Source organism: Aythya fuligula, chromosome 12 (genome assembly GCF_009819795.1).
Source record: "Aythya fuligula isolate bAytFul2 chromosome 12, bAytFul2.pri, whole genome shotgun sequence".
Classification (NCBI taxonomy): Eukaryota; Metazoa; Chordata; class Aves; order Anseriformes; family Anatidae; genus Aythya; species Aythya fuligula.
The window spans coordinates 15,914,505-15,936,972 of NC_045570.1; the positions used below are offsets into that span (position 1 = coordinate 15,914,505).

The window sequence follows — 22,468 nt, forward strand, 5'->3', positions numbered from 1 at the left end:
GAGATGGTATGTGTCGTACTCACAGCAGCGAAGCACAACAACTTTGACAGGAGATGAGCTCCCCAGGGCGAGAGAGAAGCTTAGAACCCGCTCCTGGCTCTAGTTGCTACCTCTAAACGCAGCCCATGTGGAAAGATCTGTTTGGTCCTAGACTTGTAGCAAGGGAGAGTAGCAGCAGCCTTCAGAGGTAACTGGTTTAAAACATTCCCCTTTCAAACAGGAGATTACTCCAGAGGAGATGACCTTTCAGCTCTGGAGCTTGCTTCTCCCTTTGGGCTCACCCTAGTGCCGCACCACTCTGTGGTCCACCCTGGAGGGCATGTACATGGAAAGGGATTCTGAGATCAGTCAAGCATCAACAGGAGGAATATGGTTTTAAAAGACACATCTGGATTAACATGGATGAAAGGACCCCAAACAAATAAGTTGCATTTGTTCAAAGGTCAGGTGATTAGCAATATGCTGCTTCAAAAGCAGACAGGGAGACATTCTACCAAAAAGCTCGTTTCCAGCATAAGTCCTGCACTTCCAACTATGCTCCAAGGACTGTTCTTTCTCCAGGGAAGGTCTGGAAAACTTACTAATTTTTGCAAGGGCATTTACTACCAAGATGAAAATTTTGTGTTTAAATTTTTTACCGTGGACTAAAAATCAGCTTTCATAGAAAAGAAGTATGTGAAAAAAATCAGCTCCATAAAGAAATGCTGGAATTCTTCCCAAAGCCAGAAGTGTTAACCTTGCTATCCTTTAACAGTAGTAGCAATATTGTGCATGATTTCTGCTGGATCTATTATTCTGCACTTTCTGACAAGGAAAATATATGCGACCCTTGATAGGATCAGTGAAACAATGGCTTTATTTATGCCTTCCAGGTGACACTGCCAGATGGTAAAATCTCACGCAAACAAAGCCAGAAGTGCCTGCATGCCACACAGGGCTAACTCTGAACCTACTCCAAGGTGGGAAAACCATCTCTGTTCATGAGACTCAGAAGACAACCAAGGCTCAAGGCCGGAACTCCTCTTTGAGCCCGTTCCAGGCTCAGATGCCGTGCAGTGCGCAGTGACGACACCCAGGGAAAGAAACCCCAGACATCACAGTGCCCCTGCACCAAGTGAGCTCCTTGTCAGGGCTCAGGTCAAGGTTAGCCTTTACGTTTTAGAAACCAGTTGATAAAGCAAAGAGCAAAGCAGTCAGCTACACAAGGCTTTAGAGCAAAATTTGAAAAGGACACGGTTACATATTGAAAGGAAATTGAGCCACGGAATATCCCAGTAAAACTCAGTTGGACCCACACATTGTACACTCCAAACAATATGCTATTAAGTGCAATAAATCTGAACAGCACCCTGGGGATTTGTTTGGAAGATCAGAATATATATTATGGATATACTATGGAAGGCTGTTTTTAACATGAAATCTCTTCAATTGCAAGCTGTTGACGTTAACCATTTCTTGAAAGACCCAATATACTAATGCAGTTTATTTACATGGCAGAGAATGAGACTTCATGTATCACCTTCTCCATGCCTTTCTTTGATTAGATTGCCTGAGTTTAATTACCAAAGTCTGTTAAAGGACTTTCAGCACAGATGTAATTTCATGCAGGTGTTACCTGGTGTAATGAAACCAGATGTTTCCATCGGAATAGGCCTCCCTCATTTGAAATGTGTGTGCTGCAATAGCCTAATTTGTATCTCCATCAGTTCAAGCTGAAAAAAAAAAAATGAAATAAAAAAGTGGTTGGAGATGTTAGGCAAGCTCAGGCTTTGAGTGCAGAATGGATAGTGCCACCTGTTGTTTCCACTTTTCCAACTGTACATAACTTTACTTTAAAATATCTTCCCCTATTGTTCCAACTCTGATTAGTTGAGCAGGCTGGCCGCTTCTGTAAAGCATTTAGGAGCATAATGCACACAGGCACAGACTTACACGTGGAAAAGGAAAGGCTGTTCTTCACTGGGCACAAGCTTTGTATTGACATTTTATCCTCACGTACTTCACATAAACCATGAAACTTTCTAATCAGTTTGTACAACGGAGTGGAAAGTTCTTGGCCAATTATGGAATGAAACAAAACACATTTATTGAGGTATAGCAGCAGCAATTAAAAAAACTCAAAACCTTTTTGGTTTTGTTCATACCTTTGAATAGCTTTTGAATATCCAGGGGTTTCTACAAGTAGAAAGTTATTCTCTAGGCAGTTTTAGAGCTGATAAAATGGCATAAAATACCAAGAGAACTGAGGAGTCACAAGAACATTCATGTGAATTACACGGTCAGATCTGTCACTTATTAGCTAACATATTTGGGGCATGCAGTTTACTTTTCCTGTTATAAAACCCAGTAAACTATATTAAGCTGGTCACTGTTGTAAATATAAAAGAAGTAAATATTCCTTGCATGAGAAGTTCCATGGAAATGTACTTTTTGCATTTGGTTCCTCATGAGTTGCCTCAGCAGCACACCCTCCTCATTTTCCATCACAACATCAGCAGCAGTGCTGTTTTATAATTTATTTTCATTATTGTAAAATCATGACTGGACTAATGACAGACCAAAGGCTTAAAGCAACAGAAAGATGCATCATTCAGCAGCAAGACAGAGAGAAGACTCAAGCCCATGCCATGCCCAAGTTGATAGCAACTGTAGAGTAGTTTCTAAAGCACCAAAATTTTGAATCCCTGTTCTGATTAACCCAGTTTATCAAACACATCATGGTCAGAGAAGTTGTACGCATCAGCCAGCACTGTCCAACACCAGGAAAAAATCCTCACCATCCTGCAGAGGGTAGAAATGGAGGAATTTGCACAGGAAGTTTCTGCCAGCTGCAAGCTGCCACAAAGGGGTTGTGATGAAACGTTCACATTTCAACCCAAAAGGAGCAAGCCCAGCCCCAGCTGGCAGGCTAAGTGACTCCAATTGGCCGTTCAAACACGAGCCTGAGTCAGAACCTTTTCACATTTCTCCCCATTGTTCTGTCAAGCCCTGATGCTGCACAGACAACACAAACCCAGCCCTGGGACTCAAACTCCTGGGACTGCAAAGCTCCGAACAATGCAGAGCGAAGGGCCTATGGGCATTAGCAGAAAGTTCACAAATAACAGCTAACAAGCAGTGGCACAAAAGGCTTGCCAAGCAGACCACTCAAAACAACCAAGGCACTCATTCTTTGGGTTAGTTCTTTTAATATAAAAACAAACAAATAGAGAAGATCAAAATATTCATAAACGAAGCTGCCCTCTCCTACTCTTCCATCTGTACCTCACGCTAAATTTTAATCCATTTGGAAAGTGCGCAGGCATTTTGGTAGGGTGAATGAGAACTTGCAAGGTGAGGTCTTGTACTGCACACATGGCAAGGCCACAGATGCACAAGTGAGCACGTGAACACACACAGACACTGCACACCAACGGCCTCCTTTGCAATTGCCTTCTGGAAGGAATTCATTTTTATGTTGTGTTGTTTTCAGGTTTGTTTGGGGGGTGGGGGGTGAGGAAAGGAAAGATAGAGGTAACTCAACTAAACTACTGTCTGCCCTCATTATTTCAATTCAGGGACTGACAGTACAAGACTTAATATTACAATAAAGCAAAACTGGTGTCAGCAAAAAAAAAAGTTTCGATGACACACTGATATGGAACACTATGATACACTGGTAAAAACTATGTGAAAACCAGAAACACATAAGACTGCAATTTAATCTTTTTATTTGAAATATAAATATTGTTACTATCAAGCTTGACAGTATAGAAAATGTGTGCCCTGCAGCCTTCTGACAAAACAAAATTTATATTTAAAACTTCCTGAAATAATGCCTTTCATATGTGGAGTTTTGTCACATTGCAGCGGCTCTGAGCCTACCTTATGGTCCTGCACCTTTAATTATTTTATGCCTAGAAGACACATTTTAAATAGAAGAGGCGGGTTACAAGAGTTTTGACAGCTGTGGATGATTAAAATACTGACAACATGCACTATATAAAATTCCCTGAGGTTTTAGCTGGGTACTCACACAAAAGTTAGTGACTTGATTCCCTTCCCCCCCCCCCCCAAATCCCACCAGCGTGAAATGTTCATGCCACTGGCCTGCTACCCCCTCCTCTTTAGCCAATACAAACCCCACCACCACCTTTTTTTTTTTTTTTTAAATATCTCAAGGCCACATACTTGAAAATTGGTCAACAAATTTGATTTAGTAATCTGTTCCCATTTAACAAATATGCGGCCAGGTTTCATGAGCAGCTGTTCTATATCATTGCATGAATGGAGGGAAGGGAAACCGTTTAAAATGTATGAATGGGTTTAGGTTTTGTTTCCACCCATCCCTCTCACCCTCCCACCCCCTCTTTACAGGACTGTTACAGCTTGCGCTAATTTTCTGGCCTCCTGACCTCTGTGTTTTGGTTGTGCAAAATATTATATTATGATGGAAAAAGAGCACTCTTCAGTTCAGGAAACACTGAAGGACTTTCTTAATTCTGCGAGCAGCCCCCTGACATTGCACACTTGAGTCAGGGACATATTTATGTACTTTGGTTAAACTGGGACTCTGCCCTTCCAATTCTTTGGATCAAAAGCTACATGTGAAATAAAATTAATTACACCGACTTTGAGCTGTGGCTATGACTACATCAGTCTGTCTCTCACTTTATTACAGTACCGGCTAAGGAGTCAAAGCAACCCTAGAAGAAGCAAATCACCTCCAAAAATACATGAGCAATAGCAGAGTCAGACTCTCTGGATGTCGGTCTTAGAGTTATTGCTCATTTTTATTATCTTTAATTCATTTTAATTAGACACTTCAAAATGCAAGAAAGACAAAGAATTAAATCACCCAAAGAACAGACATCACTTGGATGTTCCTTTCAACCCCAGAAGAGGGAGTTTTGAAAAGGCAAAGAAGGATTTGGGATAAACCAGTTTCCCCACTGCTGGTGGGAAAGCGTATCCTCCTTCAGTCTCATGGAGCTCCCTGGCAGAGGTGAAGTTTTAGGATGGACGGGAATGAACAAACTCAGCACACCAAATAAAACAGGGATGACCCAGAGAGATGTGCAAGCCAGGAAGGAAGGGCAGCAACAAGGCTGATGTCATGGAAAAGGCAGAAAGAGATACCAAGTGCCACACAGCACAAGGGAGAGAGTGCACAGCAGGATCTTATCGAGTCACCTCAGATGCTTCTTGTTCTGCTAAATCTTTTTAAGCAGCTATTCCACCAAAATGAACGTGTTTTGTAGTACCAAATGTCATTACCTATTTGCCAAGCGCTAACCAAAGGAACATGGTGGAGCTTGGCACAACAGCCTTGTGTAACAGCACATGTACATTTTTTTCCTCTGGATGCAATTACAACCTCCGTGCTGTTTCCCATGTCCGAATGCTACTGCTACAGCAAACTGTCAGGGAATCTGTCCACCTGCTCTCCAAACACAGCTCTTCAGGTTTCGAGTGCCCACTGTCCCACAAGGCACACGGTATACCTGCAACCATGTAATCCTTTGTCCTTAATGATCATGTAATCAATTTTCATTTTTGAGCTCTGCAGCATATACAGATTTAATAATCTGTATTAAAAAACACAGGGAAAGGAGGTTCTTGTCCTTATGGCACAGTGAAAGTTTTTGAAGCAGAAGTAAAACTGCAGAAACGGGCTAAAACAGTTGAAATAGTTCATTAAAGAAGTAAAGAAATGATGCAAATTTGTCAAAGGCACCTGTTATCTTTGGCCGAGATACAAAACATTATTTTAATCCTCAATATTTGCAAATACAATGTTGGATAGCTATTTATTTTTATACAAGAAATAAGGAAAGACTTTTTCTTCCTTGAAAAATCACAAATTTACCAGTTACATACTCCAGGAATGAGCTACAGCAATAGGACTTCATACATACAAAACTTCACTGCCTAGGAACACATTAGTTAAAGCAAAGTGTCTAAGTGTTTAAAGAAAATGCCACCAATAAACCAGTGCCTTCAGCCACATGCCCTGAGGGTTTCAGAGGGTGTCAGAGAAGCAAATAGGACCTTCTCCCCTCCTGCTTTCCCCATGTAAAAAATAAAAAATATATAGTTTTGATGACTACTTACCTCAAAAGTAAAATATCTGTACTAAAAGCAGCTTATTGAAGAAGTCACTGTTATCTAAAGGGATACAGGGAGTTATCTGAGGGGTCTCATTTTGGAAATGCGGTCTGAGAGGGGCTAGTCAATGCCTGGGATCGTGTAGGTTTGAAGAAACCAACTCAGCATGTGCTGGGTTTCCCTGTTCACTTGGCCATACTCACCAGTGGGTTTCAAGGCAGAAGCAGGAGTGTGTGAAAGACTACAAGATTTCGGTACAGGTGTAGTTATCTGCCTGCAGTCTATCTGTGAGGAAAGCTCTCCATGAAGTTGTCTAGGCCTCATGCACTCCCCCCTCAATTCCCTGTAACTGCAGGGAGCAGGATCTGTTCATAGCCGTATTGCTTTAGAAAAGTTACAGTTTGGAAAACTGTAAATAAAAAGGAAAATCTGAGATTATAGCTAGTCAAAAAGTGTTTTATATAATACAGGACACAATCACCAAGAGACCCTAACATCATGTAGATGCCAGGCTGCTTCTGCAGATAACGCGGGTTTGTAGAATTAACATGTATTTCACCAAAACACAGCTGAGAAAGGTAAATTCATCTCACCAAGGTGTAAAGGCAAACCCAGCCAAAGGCGAGTGACGTTATGCTGATTTGTCCAGCTTTTGCAGGCATCTTCCAAGGTTGCTTTATCCCTGTCAGATTTCTCAGTGCAACAAGTGTAAGCACAGTTACAGCAACACCACACACATCTTTTTAAGCCTGAAAGCAGAAGTCTTAAGCAGTGCAAAGCAAATTTCTACAGCTTTGGAAAGGACTCAGAGCACCTGGCAATTTTGAGACAGGAAAAAACAAGCCATTCAGAACATCCTTGGAAGTAATTGAAAATGCCCCTTTCTATATCTGTATGGAGTCAAACATTGACTAACAGCTCTGTGATGAGTATAACTTAAACACACATTGGCTGTAATATACATCAGAGGCTGTTCACTCCAGTAAATAAACAGAAGTTAGCTGGGGAAGTGCTCAAATCTTGACTAAGTCCACTCCAGAATACGATAAGGGAGCAGGAATCTCTGCAGAGAGCTTCAGAGATGGAAGCCAGGCAGACTGATGCTACACAGCTAATGATGAAAACTGTTCACAGCAAACTCCTGAGTTTTGAACCTCTTCAAAGAGAAGCACGAAGTGTGGGAAGAGCTAGAATGAGTCTCCCGGTGCGTGCATCACACCACCATCCACTAACAAATGGTCGGAAATGACTGTGGATGGATCACTTCTGGTCTGACACTGAAAAGATCCCAAGTACCTGGCAGTCCTCACTGATATCATACAGTGCTTTTAGCCCTCAAGCCAGTGAGAATTAAACCATGAATTCAGTGCCAAGGAAGCAGTTGTGCAAAAGACAGGCATCTGTGCACCCTAATTATGATGTCTACATTGTGCTGCTGCGAGCTCAGGCCAAGCCGAAAGGGGGAAGCTGGGTGCTCCTCCACCCCTGTTCCGCCCCTCAGTCATCACTGTGCAATCAGCAGTATCTGCTCATTTCCAGACCCTCGTTAAAAGACAAATAGCATTGAAAATCGCTGCCCTTCAGCTAGCCGGTACCCAGCTCTCAGAGCTGGATTCCTCGGGGGTAGGGGACTGCACGCGAAGTGCCGGAGACTACCAGAAAGCCGGGAGCGTGTATTTTAAAAAAAAACTTCAGGGAATATTTAAAGCATCCCCATCACCCCACCCTTGGGAAAATGAGTTATTAAAAACGTTGGAATGCAATCTGTGTCAAAGGAGACATTACATCAGTCGCCTGTCCGCCTGCTTTTTGTTGTTGTTCAAGTTCTCAGTAAAGCAAAAGAATGAAATACATAACCTAGTGTCCTTGTCCTCAAACCTTCATTGTTATATATAGGATATTGCTGAGTATTTTATGGCTACTGCTGTTTCCTCACCAGAAACTATGCAATACAGATGTTCAAGCATTGGTCTGTAAAACACAGCATCTATTAGAGCAGTTAAGCCACCCAAGGCTTGGCTCTTTCCAGTTTCCCAGTTCCTTACACATATCATACCGTATATTATATATATTATTGGTTGAATCATCACTTTCGAACTGATTTTGGTTTTTCACAACGCACAGCTTCTGATACACACGCTGATGTGCTCAGATTCTGTCTCTCATCTTTCTTCGCACAAGTAGTTACAGCTTAGCATTTTTGCTTCCAATTATGAAGAAAGATGAGAATGAAATGGGAAATAAAAAAGTGACAGGTAGAATTACAGAACAAAATGGTATTGTATGCTTGCTTGATGCTAATTGGTTTTCTTAACTGTTTAAAATCTGTGGCATAGCATAAAATAACCCAATGGGAGCAGTCTGCCAGACATTTTAGACATGTTTTTTGTCTATTTAATTTACTTAGTGGCAGCTCTAATACTTTTTGGTTGCTGGGGATCTCAACAGACATACCAAAGACGACCCTTATGGCAGGAAAAAAAAAAAAAAAAAAAAAAAAAAAAAAAAAAAAAAAAAAAAAGGAAAGAAAAAAGTGAGGGGGATAAAAGAAGAAATGTTTTTATTAAAGAAACTGAGATATTTTGGATTAGGTGAAGTTTCCCTTAAAAAAAAAAAAAAAAGAAAAAAAAAGAAAACTTATAAAAGTGCTCTCCCATTACAAAATATACATATAGATGTATAATATATATACTTCCTTTCATGTACTTCTGATTATTGTTATTGGTAGAACTTTTTAAGTCCAGCCAGCTGAGACTGCAGGCAGGTCACTGCTGATGAGCAAGTGGAAATGCAAGCAGCCAAGTGACAGCAGACCAAAGCAATATTCTACAGCTCAACTATTCATCAGCACATGTTGTCTGGGTATAATTCTGGGACTACCTAAACACTCATCAAGAGTGATCAAGAACTGTTGAAATCTCTGCTGAAATGTGGATATTAGAGCCGTTCTGCCACTGGCAGTGGGGAGGGAGGAGTGCGAGTGGCAGGGCTGTTTGCAGAGCCTCTGTCCCTGCTGCCCCGAAGACAAAGCGTGCCTTACAGCCCCAGTATCCTAAACCTGAGCAGATGCATCATTTCCACATGCTGAGGTTATTGGGCATCTAAATAGGCACCTGAAATGAACTATAGCCACTTCTGAAAATGCGGATTGCATATGGCAGAGATGTGACAAGAATGAATTAACTGATGCCTGCTGGCTTTCGATGAAAACTGAGCTCAGAGAACAGCCACTGTTGGTTTTGTATTCTTCTTTATCGATACTAAAGTGATGGAAGGTAAGCAGGCAGAGGAAGAAACAGAATAAACTTTCAGGTGACCTCAGACACGTAACTAGATTTTCAGTTTGGGCTGTGGAATCAAGGTGGGTAATAATTTTAACACCAGCATTTTCACTGGAGGATAATGTTGTTAAATAATAGGCATAAAATCAATAACAACTATCACGTTCTTTGGAACTTTGTGAACTTATCTCATTCAAATTTGAAAGCACTCTGAGATCCAGACAGCCAAATGCTGTAGAAAAGCAAGGTGCATATAAAATTGAGCGCTTTGGGCTTTACGTTATGCTCCCAGCTACAGCTTTTGGGATCCTGTACATGAGCTGTACAGATTTTTTCACATATGTCTAAGAAAAATGGGCCTCGTAAGATGATGAATAGCATGCCTTACCAGAGAGTATATGACAGGTTCCAAAAATGGTACATTTTTAAATTGGTATAGATATTTATACTTGCTCTGATCCTCTGAGAGGTATGTTGAAATCTGTAATATAAACAGCAAAGGGTATTCCAAGACAAGCAAATTAAAATGAATTCTGCATCATTCTCTCCTGTCCTATTATTATAAGGTCTCATGAGGCCTACAAAAATTTGGATGTGAATTAAAACTGTATGTGAGTCTAGTAAAAGTTACTTTAAAGAACAATCCGCAACTAATCTTTTATTAGATCACAGTGTAAGTGATGTTTAAAATGAGAAGTTAGGCCTATTATCACAATACATAAACAAAGTCTGTGATAGTCTATCACTAGCATGCTATGTCTTTATAACATCTTACATTGTTTTCCTATACATCTAAAAATGCATATATCACCATCAGTTTCCAGAGACAAAACTTTATTTTTCAGAAAGTCCTATCAGCCCAATCTCTAGGAAAGAGCTATTTATTAACATCTGATAAAACTGCCATCCATTCATATTCTCTTGGCAGTAGCTTTTCCTCTTTTCTCTCGGGTCACTCTTCACAGGTAATAACGTGGGCCTGGAGAGGACCTCCCCAGCCTTTGAATTGTTAGCAGTGCCAGACCCCCCTTAACATCTGTCTGCCCTGCTCTGGAAACCCTCTGATGAAGTCTGCATCATTACTCAATTCCCCTTGTGGTTAGAAAGTTTCCCCCCCAGTCATCCTAATGCATCTTGGCTGAAAATTAAATTGGTTTCTTTTGAATTCCCTCAAGTGGAGAGGGAACAATAAGCGCTATCCTTTGCGCAACTTTCTCATATTGGAAAGACTATCAGGATGATTTCTCTGTAGGTTTATCAGTTCCCACAACTTTTCTTCATAGGTCATGCTCTGTAAATCCCAGATTTTCTTGTCACACTCCTCTCAATTTAATATTCCTTCTTGATCTTTAAAACAGGGTGCCCAATGCGGTTCTACAGCTGTGTTCCTTACTGGATTTTTTTTTTCCCTAATTTTTCACAAGGTCATTACATGAGACAAAAACAGAAGCTGAAATCAGGATATTTCAGCAACATCTTTCTCCTTACCCCAGGATGCTTATTCTTTCAGAGAAAGAAATCAGATGCATTTGCTGAGAACAAACCACTTCAATCTTATGCTATCTTTTACAACCTCCTTATCATTTGAATAGTTAGACATGAATTTTTTAAAGATTTGTTCCAGTATATTTCCAGGAATAGCTATTGGGCTGACTGGTTTATGACCTCATGGTCCCTTCCTTTTCTCTCTTTAAAAAGGTAGACACGAAATAAAATTTTCTCCCATGCTTTGAGGCTTTCTTCATCTTCTATAATTCTCAGAGATCATCATTTAGCATATGTTTAATAGAAATGCATGCTGCTATTTCATTTCTAATAAATTGATTAAATAATTCTAATATCTTCCTGGAGAACTAAATAGGAGAAAAGCTGGACATTCTTAAAAGTTCAATTGCAATATACAGAGCAGCCGACTTCCAACCCCAAGCACAAGGTATCCTGTTATAGGTAAGGCAGTACTCCGCAGATTGGTCATATATGGCTGGCTCTGCACATATGAGAAAAGAATGAGTAAATTCAGGGAGCTGAAATTTGCAGAAAACTAAGTATAGAAAAAATAATAGTTTTTTTGCATACGCCTTCCAGCAACCACAGGTTATTAGAATGGTTTTGTTGTTTGGTGGCATCTCACCAAAGATGTGCAAGGAACAAGGCACCAAATCCTGGCTTATTAGGAATTATTCTTCTTAAAGGAAGAATCCCAAGCCAAAGAATACCACCAGTGTCCAGATCACCCAAAGTTTTAGCAAAAGTTTTGTTTTGGGGCTTTAGGCTCATTACTACATTGGTACAAGATCCTTTGCTCTTTGGCCCCCTCCAGTCTCAGCTCTATGCAGTGCCAAAATTCACCGCTCGCTGCGTGTTCCCAGAGAGGATCCATCTCACATGGCCTCTGCAGGGCACTGCCACCTGGGTGAGAAACTTCCCTGCAGTTACTCCTCTGCTTACACTTAGGCAGACAAGGAGAGTGGCTGCAGGACCAGGTACACGTCTGAACTTGGCCAAAGAGGAACTTTAATACTGGAAGGCAGGAAACTTGAAACCTTTAGCAAGCATTAAATGCACTTAAAAGAGAACAGCAAGAAATTGCTGTTTTTGTATGCTGCCCCATCTGAATATTTTCAACATACCATGGGAAAAAAAAAAGGTTTTATGAAGAGCTGATTCATGTGTTATGTCACTTGTGCACTAAATACTATGTTATCTTCTGAAATTACAGAAAGAAGGAGGGTATTTTTAGTAATTGTTGGCTACTCAAGCCACCGAAAGAAAGTATGTTTCTCTGGGTACAACTAATTCTGTTTGTGGTTTCAGAAACCACGGCCAATATTTCAATAATATATACATTACGAACTGCTACAGCTGGCAAGGTGTATCTGTGTTGTCTATTCCAGGGAAGGATTTTGCTGCCTATTCAAAATTAATAGATTCAGAAGTGGAATCCAGCATGGAAAATAAAGGAAGGTCAGGGGAAGGGTAATATTTATGGAAGATTGAGCATTTTAGCATGCTACTGGCTTCAGGGGCTGCACTCCCTAAAAATACCGGGTTTTATGCACAGGAATCCTGAGCAGACAGCGTACAACTAGAGCACTTGTTTGAACCTTCAGAAGCAGACAGTTGTTTAGTATTCAAAAAATAAAAGAGAACTTTTTATGTCACTCTAAAGCAGAAACACTTTACTCAAATAAGCAACCCCAAAAGGGTTTGTCAATTGACAAGAGCAAAACTCTCTAAATACACCTGGATTCTGGCAGCTAGTATAGCAGATACAGTACCTCTTCCCCTCCCCACTGTAAGCACAAAGCTGCAACTTTCTGAAATGTTTGTGTGTTGGGGCACTGGATGCATCAAGTGCATGGAGGATAGTAAGATGGGTCTGAAAGATTTGGGAGAGAAGTGGGGAAGCATAGTTGCTGCCATTCAAGAATTGCCAGCCGTGATTACAGATGGAAATAAACAATGAGAGTTAAAACTCTGCAGCCGAATTGCTTTTTTGGAAATGCAGGAGAGCTAGTGAGTTGAAGGATGTGGAACAACTATCCACTGCAAGCAACTACCCAGTTCAAATGTATAAATCCAGCAGGTTTATAACAAGTCTAATCCTCACATAACCATTCACTGATCTAATGACAGGTCTGAGCTCATCCTACCTGTAAATGTTATCCTTCCACGTTGCTAAGCAAATGTGCATGGCCAACGACTGCACAGGCCACGAATGCTATACAGTAGAACATCTTTTCTAAACCTACAGAGCCATTTTGATAGGAAAGAGGTCAAAAGTGCTGTCAATAAAGAAATGTGGAAAACTGTCTTCACTGACAGCTAGAAGAAAATTCGTTCCATAGCTTCCAATTTCATATCTTTAAGCATTAAATTCAGGGGGTCAGAAGGAGAGGGGAATAAGGTACAACAAAATGAAAAAATTAACTCTAAAAATACCCCTGCAGAATGCAAGGAGACCTATGCATTGGGTAGCAATGGATCAGAATGAAAAGGCATAATATATATACATATTTTCCTGTATTTGCTCAGCTCTTCTCCAAAGAGTTCCTACTACTATCAGTAAATTACATGTGGAAAATATTCTGTATTCCATACCACTAAGTAAGGCCTGATTTTTCTCTTGGTTAATTCAATGACCAAACTTGTATTCGCTTTAGTTGGAACATATTGGACCTCTGACTTCTCAGATTTATTTTCATGTGCCTGGGAGCAAAATTCTGGTTATATATCTACGCTCACTCTGCAGCTTCTCTCGCCATCTCAGGCATAACTTAGCTCACATCAACAAACCTCCCTGAGCAAGAAACGAGCACTGCTCCAAGGTTCAAGGATACACTAGCAGGTCCTGCTCCCTGCTCTGTTTCTATGTACATTTTGTTTTGCTTCAGTATAAACTGATTTAAAGGAAGCTTCCAGTAGAGGAAAGTTGTAACTCATCTGAAAAGAATCTGCACTTTAAGGAACAGGCACCTTCTTACTCGATCTTAAATAATGTATCACATAATGCAATTATTCTATGTCTCCTGGTCATCACATGGTCTGGGGAAATCATAGTCAGATTTTATTTTTTAATATTTGGAATGTAAGAATCCTACAGAATGACAATCTACATAGAACTGTATTCTTCTCTCTCCATGATGTAACCTCTTATTGGAGCAAGCAATTTTTGAAAATAATGACCTTTTCTCCATTTCACATATACATACATAAAAATAACTGTAATAAATGTGCTTTGGGATGGTTACTTATCTAAAACATACCAGAAAATTACACTGTATGGTGTTTTAATTAGAAACTCTCTCTCAAGAGGTCCTGTTTGAAATGTGTGATACTCCTCTACTCTTGCTGAAGTTGTGTTGTATTACAATCACATCTCAAGTCAAAGAACATAGCCATTTTTTCCTAGATCAGACACCTGCTATCAATTTGAATGGTATCTGATTGAATATTTGTGCAGGAAGGACAAGAATCAATTATTCATGAGTACTAAACAATAGACTGTATAAACACAGTTCATGAACCTGAATCCTTTACAACCTAGCTTATCTTTGATACATTTATAAGGGCAGTCACATCTTTTAAACAACTGACATATTTATGGCACAAAAAAAGGAGGGGATAAGAGAGGAAACAAATGTTTTTGTTAAAGAAAATGTGAAATGTTTTGGATTAGGTGAAATTTCTTTTTTTTTGCTTATAGAAGCGGTAATATTTAACCGTTTAACTAAATTTAACTAGACATCTCATGTGACAGCCCTTTCCCTGAAACTCCCAGCTCAGATTCCGCTGAACCAGTCCATTTGGGTAATTCAAATGAACACAAAAATGTACGCAACTTTTGGATGCTTACCCAGGAGTGTTGTGTGAGTTTTGGACTCTTACCTGTTCTTGGCAATTTAACAGAACAAAACATTTTGAGGTTCTCCCCTCATTAGGTCTTCTCCACTGCAGTAAACTATGTTCTTTCGCTGGCAGCCTCCTCACTTTAAGCTTTCAAGTACAATTCAATTAAGTTCTGCTAGGTCTGCAGTGCTGATCGGGTTGAATATAAGCCAGCAGAAACCCTGCACCTTATTGTTTCATCTGAGCTTCATAATACAAATGTGGCTATGTCAGAGGGGGGAAAGCCCAATCCACAGCTTCAGGGAAAAAGTAATTCTGACATCGTGGCACAACAATACAAAAGAGAACGCTAAATATTGCATTCTGTTAAAATCCTTCCTCCCTCCAAACAGGGTTGTGAATGCTGCTGTCATGTTTAATACATTTTAATGTACACTCTTTTTATTATCTTATGGCAATGGCTTAAATTTCAATACAAATGTTTAAAGCATGTGACATTCTGAAATTACAGCATCCGTATTTAAAGTCTCAAGATTACAGCGCCGAGTGGTGAGTGCTTGAACTATTCTGAAATACAATTTGAATTAAAATCAATCCTCCAATTGACTTTAAAAAGGCACCCAGTGCTGTTTACTTGTTTTTATGGAAAATAATACAGGAAATTCATTTCTTTCATACCTTAAGTGTCTGAATTACAGCAGTCTATAATGTAACATGGCATGCCTGATGAATAACATTTGAAGTGATTTAGTTTAGAGCAAATGATTGGCAGTTAGTGATTTTGATAGAAACTTGCTGCCTGACACGCAATGGGCAACTCAGCTGTACAGCCGATTCAGTGCAAACAAACTCGGACTGAAAAAAAATTCTACTGGGTTACATTTTATGCTCGGGATTCAGAGAGAAGAAGGAGGACATAACTTTTTCCTAGACCTAGTAGCTGCTGCTTTAAGAAATGAAATGACAAGGTTATGGGCTCTCCCTCTGCCATGCATCTCCTTCATAAATTTTAGCATTAAATTATAAATAAAACATATGAGGACTCAGCTCAATGAGAAATATGTCTGGACTTTGGCACTGTATAGGCCTGTACAAATCCATACAAGCTGCTTAACATTGATTTTCTTTGGCGTCTTTTGCAGCCCTATGTGGGCTTTGCAATGCAATAGGCAGACATGCCTTTTATTGTATCAGGCCCTTTGCCATTAATTACAGACATGCCTTTCCTTAATGACTGGGCACAATCAGCCTGTTGATTCCCTGACTGGATCACCAGAGGATGTAATCAACAGCACCAACCAGAACTGTCAGCCATGTGCTCTTCCTGGCCTGTCCATTTGCCCCATCCTCTTTGTTCTCTTTGTGATTGAGACTGAGGCCAGCAAGGATTCCCATCACACATGCACCATGTCCCCATTCTCCTTGTTCACCCATCTTGCTGTCCCACTTACCATCTCCAAAGGGAAAAGAACTCAACGTGCGTCTCCGCTCTCCTTCAAGCAGAGGACAGTGGAGAAAGCAAGAGGAAGGACTCATCTTTCATACACCTAGAAATGAAAAACTCCACAGCAAAGCCAACATTAGGCTCTTGCTCAACGTGGAAAGCTAACCAAACCTCCTGAGTCTGCAAAACTGAGTGGAAAAATTGCAAAAAAACAAATTTTGCCTGTGGTATTTTCACATCTTTTCTCTGGCCCTGGCTAGAAAAGTAAATGGTCTTGGTGGTTAGTGCATGGGGCCAGGAGTGAGGAGCCCTGGGCTCTATTCATACCTCTGCTACTGACTCACTGCAGCAAACTGTTTGGACAAAATTCTTGAAAAGCACTCGCTAATTTTGGGAGCCAAATTTTTTGCGTAAACAAGTAGAGACATGTAGGCGCAGAGTACCTACCGCTTTCCATAAAGCCAGAGGGAGATTCTGGCACGCACCGCACAACTGTCAGCCATCCAGAGCAGGATCTGGACCTTCATTTAGGAAGACACAAAGCACTCTTCCATCTGAGTCAGAGCGCTGAGAGCTCCTGCTGGGCCCAACAGATATTCTTCCAGTGATTCTGGACTCAGAATTTAATCATGACACCTAAAATTACGGACACACGAGCTTGAGCACTCCCTGTTTCTCCCTTCTGCTATATGGGCATTATGCTTGTGTCATAAGAGCCCCTTGACCTCCTATTATGGCGTGTCACAAAATCTGGCAATCCTGTTTCAGGATAGCAGAATATTACAATAATATTTTGACGAACCTTAGAAGAAGGTTTGGTTTACATTTGTGCATCTCGCAATAGCCAAATTGCTCTTGGAGGATGATTTTAATTTTTCCAGATTAGTTTATCCACAGTAATATTCCCCTGTGTCTGAAGGATTTGTTAAATTGCTTTTCTTAATAAACCTTTCATATCAATTTCATCCTGCTGGGTAGATTTTGCCACTTTAGCAAGAGCTACTGAAACATGTATCTGATTGGAAAAAAAGAAAATGTTAATGTTAATCTCTTTCTTTCTTTCTCTTTTTTTACCTAACTTTGACATATTTCCTGGAAGATCTATCAATAATAGCCAATCCCCATGATTGGCTCATGCAAATAATGACTGTTGAGCATGTAGAACAAATTGGGCAAGACCCTGCCCTAAGAGCAGAAGGTACAGCTCTCATCAAAATCAATCCTCTCTCAGATCTAAAAGGTCATTGATAATTATGCGCATGTATCTAAGAATGAAATTTGCCTCATTGAGTGATATTGCTTCTTCGCTTGCAATAATGTAAAGTAAACAGTAAAAAGACAGAATTGAATGAGACATCCTCACTGTTGTTCTAGCAACTGAATGTTGTGTTTCTGTCCACAGTTCACTTTCTGTTGAATTGCCTGCATGCAGTATTTCAAAACTTGATGCATTTTCTTTGCCCAGGGCAGATTACATATGTCATGCTTTTCCCCTCAACCAGCCTTACAGTTCTTGTGCTCCCAGAGAATTCTCCCCCAGATTTATTCAAATTGTGTGGGAATTTAGTTGCTAATCAGAGAAAAACAAGACATTTCAATATCAAGGTCTAGAGGTGAAGTCCTGAGTCCCTTACTGAAGTGCAGAGAAAGCCTTCATGTTCAGTGGATCTGCCTGGCCTGGTACGGTGTTAATAGATCCCAGATTGTTGTGGCACTGATCTCGGCTGGAAAGCCTTCATCTCTAGGGGAAAAAGGTATTTCACCTCCCCTACTTCTTTCCACACCCCTGAGCAAATCATTTAAAAAAACAGCAAAGGGATGCCATTGCTCCATGAACAGAACGCAATCAATAATATCGTTACAATTTACTGTTTAAGTTTGAAAGAAATATGCTTAGAGAAAAAAAAAAAAAAAAAGAAATGAGAAAATCAAATCAACCATGCCTTAAAATGCTTGGTGAACATGTCCCCAGCCTTCTGTCCCTTATGGAAATTTTGCTTATACAACAGATAACTCAGCAATGCAGTCAATAACTGCAAACTTGATACTTCCAAAGGCACTAAAGGGGAATGTCAACCAACACTGATGAGCAGCTTTGAACCCATGGCCTTTCAGATGCAGACTGACAAGTTAACAGGCTTTTCTTCCTCTGTAGGAATGAGGGCTTTCATAGCCTCATTCCTGTGAATAAAATACAGTCCAAAAGTGCTGGGCACATGCCACGTTTCTTAAACGGGTAATGTTACCAGCCCCTCTTAATACACTGCAGGAGGCCAATGGATGTTTGTACTCTGTGTGTTTTTTCCAGCGAAAAAAAGGCAACAAAAATCATCAGAATATCTTACACCTGGGTAAGTGCATCCTTTTGGCAGCAAAGCAAAATGGAGCATACTTCAGTTAATTCCTCTTCACTTATTTATATTTAGCCCTGAAGTAATGGTCCAGCAGCACCCACTCCATAAGGCTCAGTGTTGCCTCTTGAAATTAAAACTCTGCTGGAGAACAACTCAAAGTGCTTTTACATGTGGCTCTGTGGAGGCGAATCCCTTTATTTATTAAAAGCAAGAAAAGGCGAGACGGAAAGGGTTCTGCTAGGCTGCATGGTCAAAGAGATTAAATGAAATCTACCGGTTAGTCAGATGTGTTAATCAGGGGAAAGCTGTGTTCATCACTTCAGCCTGTCCAGCCCTGATCCAAATGCCACCAGAGTGAAATGCACCTGCAGAAATAGCAATTTTGGGGTCAGCAGACACATAAAGACCACGTCACCCATGGCTGTGGCACTTGGCTTCACTCATCGTCACACCAGACTGCCTGCGGGATCCCAGCGTGTCCATTAAAGTTCCTACAGAAGCTCCACTTTATATGCTGGCTTCCAGACTTCTCTGTATATGTTTAACTACTCAGAGAAATGGCCATTTTGCACTGCTTGAGAAGGACAGAGAGGCCCTCAAAGGCATCCAGGTAAGTTTCAGAAAAGGAGCAATGATCTTAACCCTCTCAAGGCACAGATTCTCCAGGTCCAATTTCTCTCTTTTTTCTTGGGTTCTCCTACGTTTCCATAGCTACAAACGTTATTTGTGGCTGGAAATTATCCTGCCCGCTTTTTATCCCCATATCTCATAAACATCTATTTGAATTTTAAATCTAATTCTAAGGATTCTGTGAATACTTTTTGTTCACGAGCACAATATTTCCATCATGTTGTAAGAGCTGTAAGTATTTTCAATTTATGGAAGTAAAAGCTAACACTCAGGCTATGTGATTTTGAGAAGTGGACTTCAGCCACGCTTGGTATGGGATCCCACAGAATGTGTTCTTTAGTAACTCTGCTGTTTGTATTGAGATATCTGGTAAGGTCTTTTGGGAAAACATACCGCATATCTCTTTAAGGTCCAACCAAAATATCATCTATCCTGCCCTCAGAACAAGTCTTACTGAGATAAACAGTTCAGGGGAAAAAAATCTTCCACTGTAAATCATACTAAGCAAACACTGTTGGGCCAAATTCTCTACCCTCCACTCCAGTGAGATGCTATTTGTTCAATGGGGAGTCTGATTATTTGACAAAATTTAGGAGGTTAAAATTAAGACAACATAACTGTGGTCCTCTAAGAAATTATTCTGTTCTTATTTTCTTGCCTCTCTTTTTCTTGGCACCAGGGGACTTTGGGTCAGAGCTAAAAAGCTTATGAACTCATTTCCTAAAATTTTTCAGTCTCCCAAAAGCTTGCTTTCCTTGGATTATTTTTAATTCAGTCAATTTGTAACACATATTCAGCCTGTATCCTCCACAATATTTTATGATAAATCCCATTCAATTTCACATGTACGGTTGCAAGCTTTATTGCTTAACAAACATTTCATCTTCTCTCCCATAATTTATATCTGAATGGCTTCATTATAGACATAGCATTTCATTCATTGTGCAGTTAATTCTGTAACATGCTGCCTGTTTTCTGTATGGCCGCTCTACCATTATGTGCTTTCAGTACAATTGAATTTTTCCTTGGGAGCTTTATAAAATGGTTTATGAATATGTAATACAAATTGTATTAACAAGGCAAATGTACTTTTTATTCCTTTTGTGAGCATTTCCAGTCAATGACTAGTAAAAGAACAACCGTGGTAGCATGTGTCTCCCTCAGTTCCTATTCACCAGGGCTATCCACGCAATATTATTTTTAAAAGGCTCATCACTTCAAAAACAAAGGTGTTTTAAAATATTTCTTGATGCTGCAGTCAGCTCCATGGAGGAGAACACAAGAAAGCTTTGCAACACAACTTCTCTTTGTAAGGACTTTTCACCTTCTTCTTTGACAGATCCTGGTTTGAAAAGGCACGATCTTTGATCTTTTTATCGTGTTCATTTCAGGCAGTCTTATTACCTTGATTACTATTATGTATTTGTCTTGCACTAACACCTAGAAACACCAGTCCTGTTGCATTACATGCCTATCTGCACATATGACACAGAGGCAATCCTTGCCCTAGAGCTGATTGACCACACACATCTAGTGAGACTGGATATGATCGAAGAATGGGAGTAAAAACAGGATTAGAGAGGGTTACAACATATATGACATATTCAATGTGTTCGGCAGCTGCTGGAGGGAGTATGTCATGCAAGGGGGAGCTATAGGCGACGCGAAATGGTCACAGATTTTTGAGGGAGCTCCTGGGGTGACTGTCCATACACCCATATACTTGAAAAGTAAGAAACAGCATGTTTCTTTACCTAAATTAGTCTGCTTCCATTTGACATGTATCAACTTGCACACTTAGAAATTAAGGTAGGCCCCTGGCCTCTGAGAACACTCAATGCTTCTGTACAAGGGATACAGAAAGCTATTTTACCACAGCGGTGAAGCTCACCACAGTGCCCTTGCTAAACCTCACAGAGGGGGTTGCTAACACCCTTTAACTGCTAACACACTTTCTCTATCTTCAGATCTGTCTCTGATTTGAGAATACAGCTCCTATAAAACTCCATCCTTCCATTCACATCTAGGCCAGCACACTTTCTAGAACAAAACTGTGTCCACTGCACTGGCTGCTGCCCAGTGGCCTGCCACGTGTTCCTACTTACAGCACAGGGGATTCGTTCCTCGGGGGTGTGACAGAAAGGCTAGAGCCTTCAATAGGAAATAATGTGGTACTGACAGAAAAAGGAGGAAATGGGAAACGTCTGAATAGATTTCTGCTCAACTGTACAGATTACAAGAAGGGACAGAGCAAAAATTTGCTGCTGGATTTCAGATTCTTTTGAAGTCTGCCCACAGGCTCAGTGACTTCTATACTATCTATAATGAGAGGCAAGCAGTATTTAGCAGGGTTGCTTTCCTAGCCTAGATAGAAATACAGCAAGGTAGACTTCAGAGTAGGGCTTGGCTAGCTTCTGCTTTCAGATCCCCAGACATACACATGGAAGAAAATCCCCTGGTGTCATTCTAGAGTCTTGGAGTTAGTGTGGATTTGCAGGAAAACACCACCATGAATGAGAGCAAGCCAGCCGACAAGAAGGGACTCTCGCATTTCGTGAGACGTGATGGTAGAAGCACTCCTATTTTAGCAGAGGAAAGAGCCCAGCTTTTAAAGAAGGGATCTTATGTACCTTCACTCCATTTGCATATGCAAAGTGGGGTTCAGTAATGAAACACTATAACAGAGTTTCACACTTTTCCAGATGAAATTCATGGAAGAACTCAGAATTAGCAGCATGGATCACTGAGCCATACCCACTCCTTATTAAATTCCTCCAATGACAATTTTACTGGAGTTTTATATTAGTGTTAACAAAGGACCTGAATAAGATGTAAGTAAGCGATGTTATATTTTAAATAAAAGTCCAGGTAATGTGCCACTGGGGACCTCAGGATCAAATGAGCTTTTATATTTTTATGTAGAATGTAATCACTTTTTTCATGATTGTGGTTGCTACATTACTGTTATTAAAGAGTTTATTACCCTATGGGGGATACTGCTCTTTGGAATTACATGCTTGCAGACCAAAAGAGACAGTGCAGCTTCATCCATTAATGCACGATATAGCCATGGCACAACAGAATGTCAGTACACTGGGATTGGTGTGGTGTGGTACCGAGCCCAATCCTGCTGGCACTGCGGGATGCAGAGTTAGATGCAATCTAAATTGTAGTCATTGTTATGTGGTCATTCAGTTTGCAATCATTTAGTACATGCAGACTACTTAGCAGGCTTTTAGGGAAACTGGCCAAAATGCTACATGTAAAAAGAGGGCAAGTTGGCCAAAAAAGGCAAGATATTCTAAGAAATGGAAAACTACCAA

General features: G+C 40.4%; 1 long non-coding RNA gene across 1 annotated transcript in view; it reads right to left on the reverse strand.

Annotated features, from left to right (window-relative positions):
* Positions 1-22,468, reverse strand: part of LOC116493957 — a 100,332-nt gene that overhangs the window by 39,247 nt on the left and 38,617 nt on the right. The window contains exon 3 of the long non-coding RNA XR_004253815.1: positions 1,616-1,712. This is a non-coding gene — a long non-coding RNA (uncharacterized LOC116493957). The remainder of the gene's footprint in view (positions 1-1,615; positions 1,713-22,468) is intronic.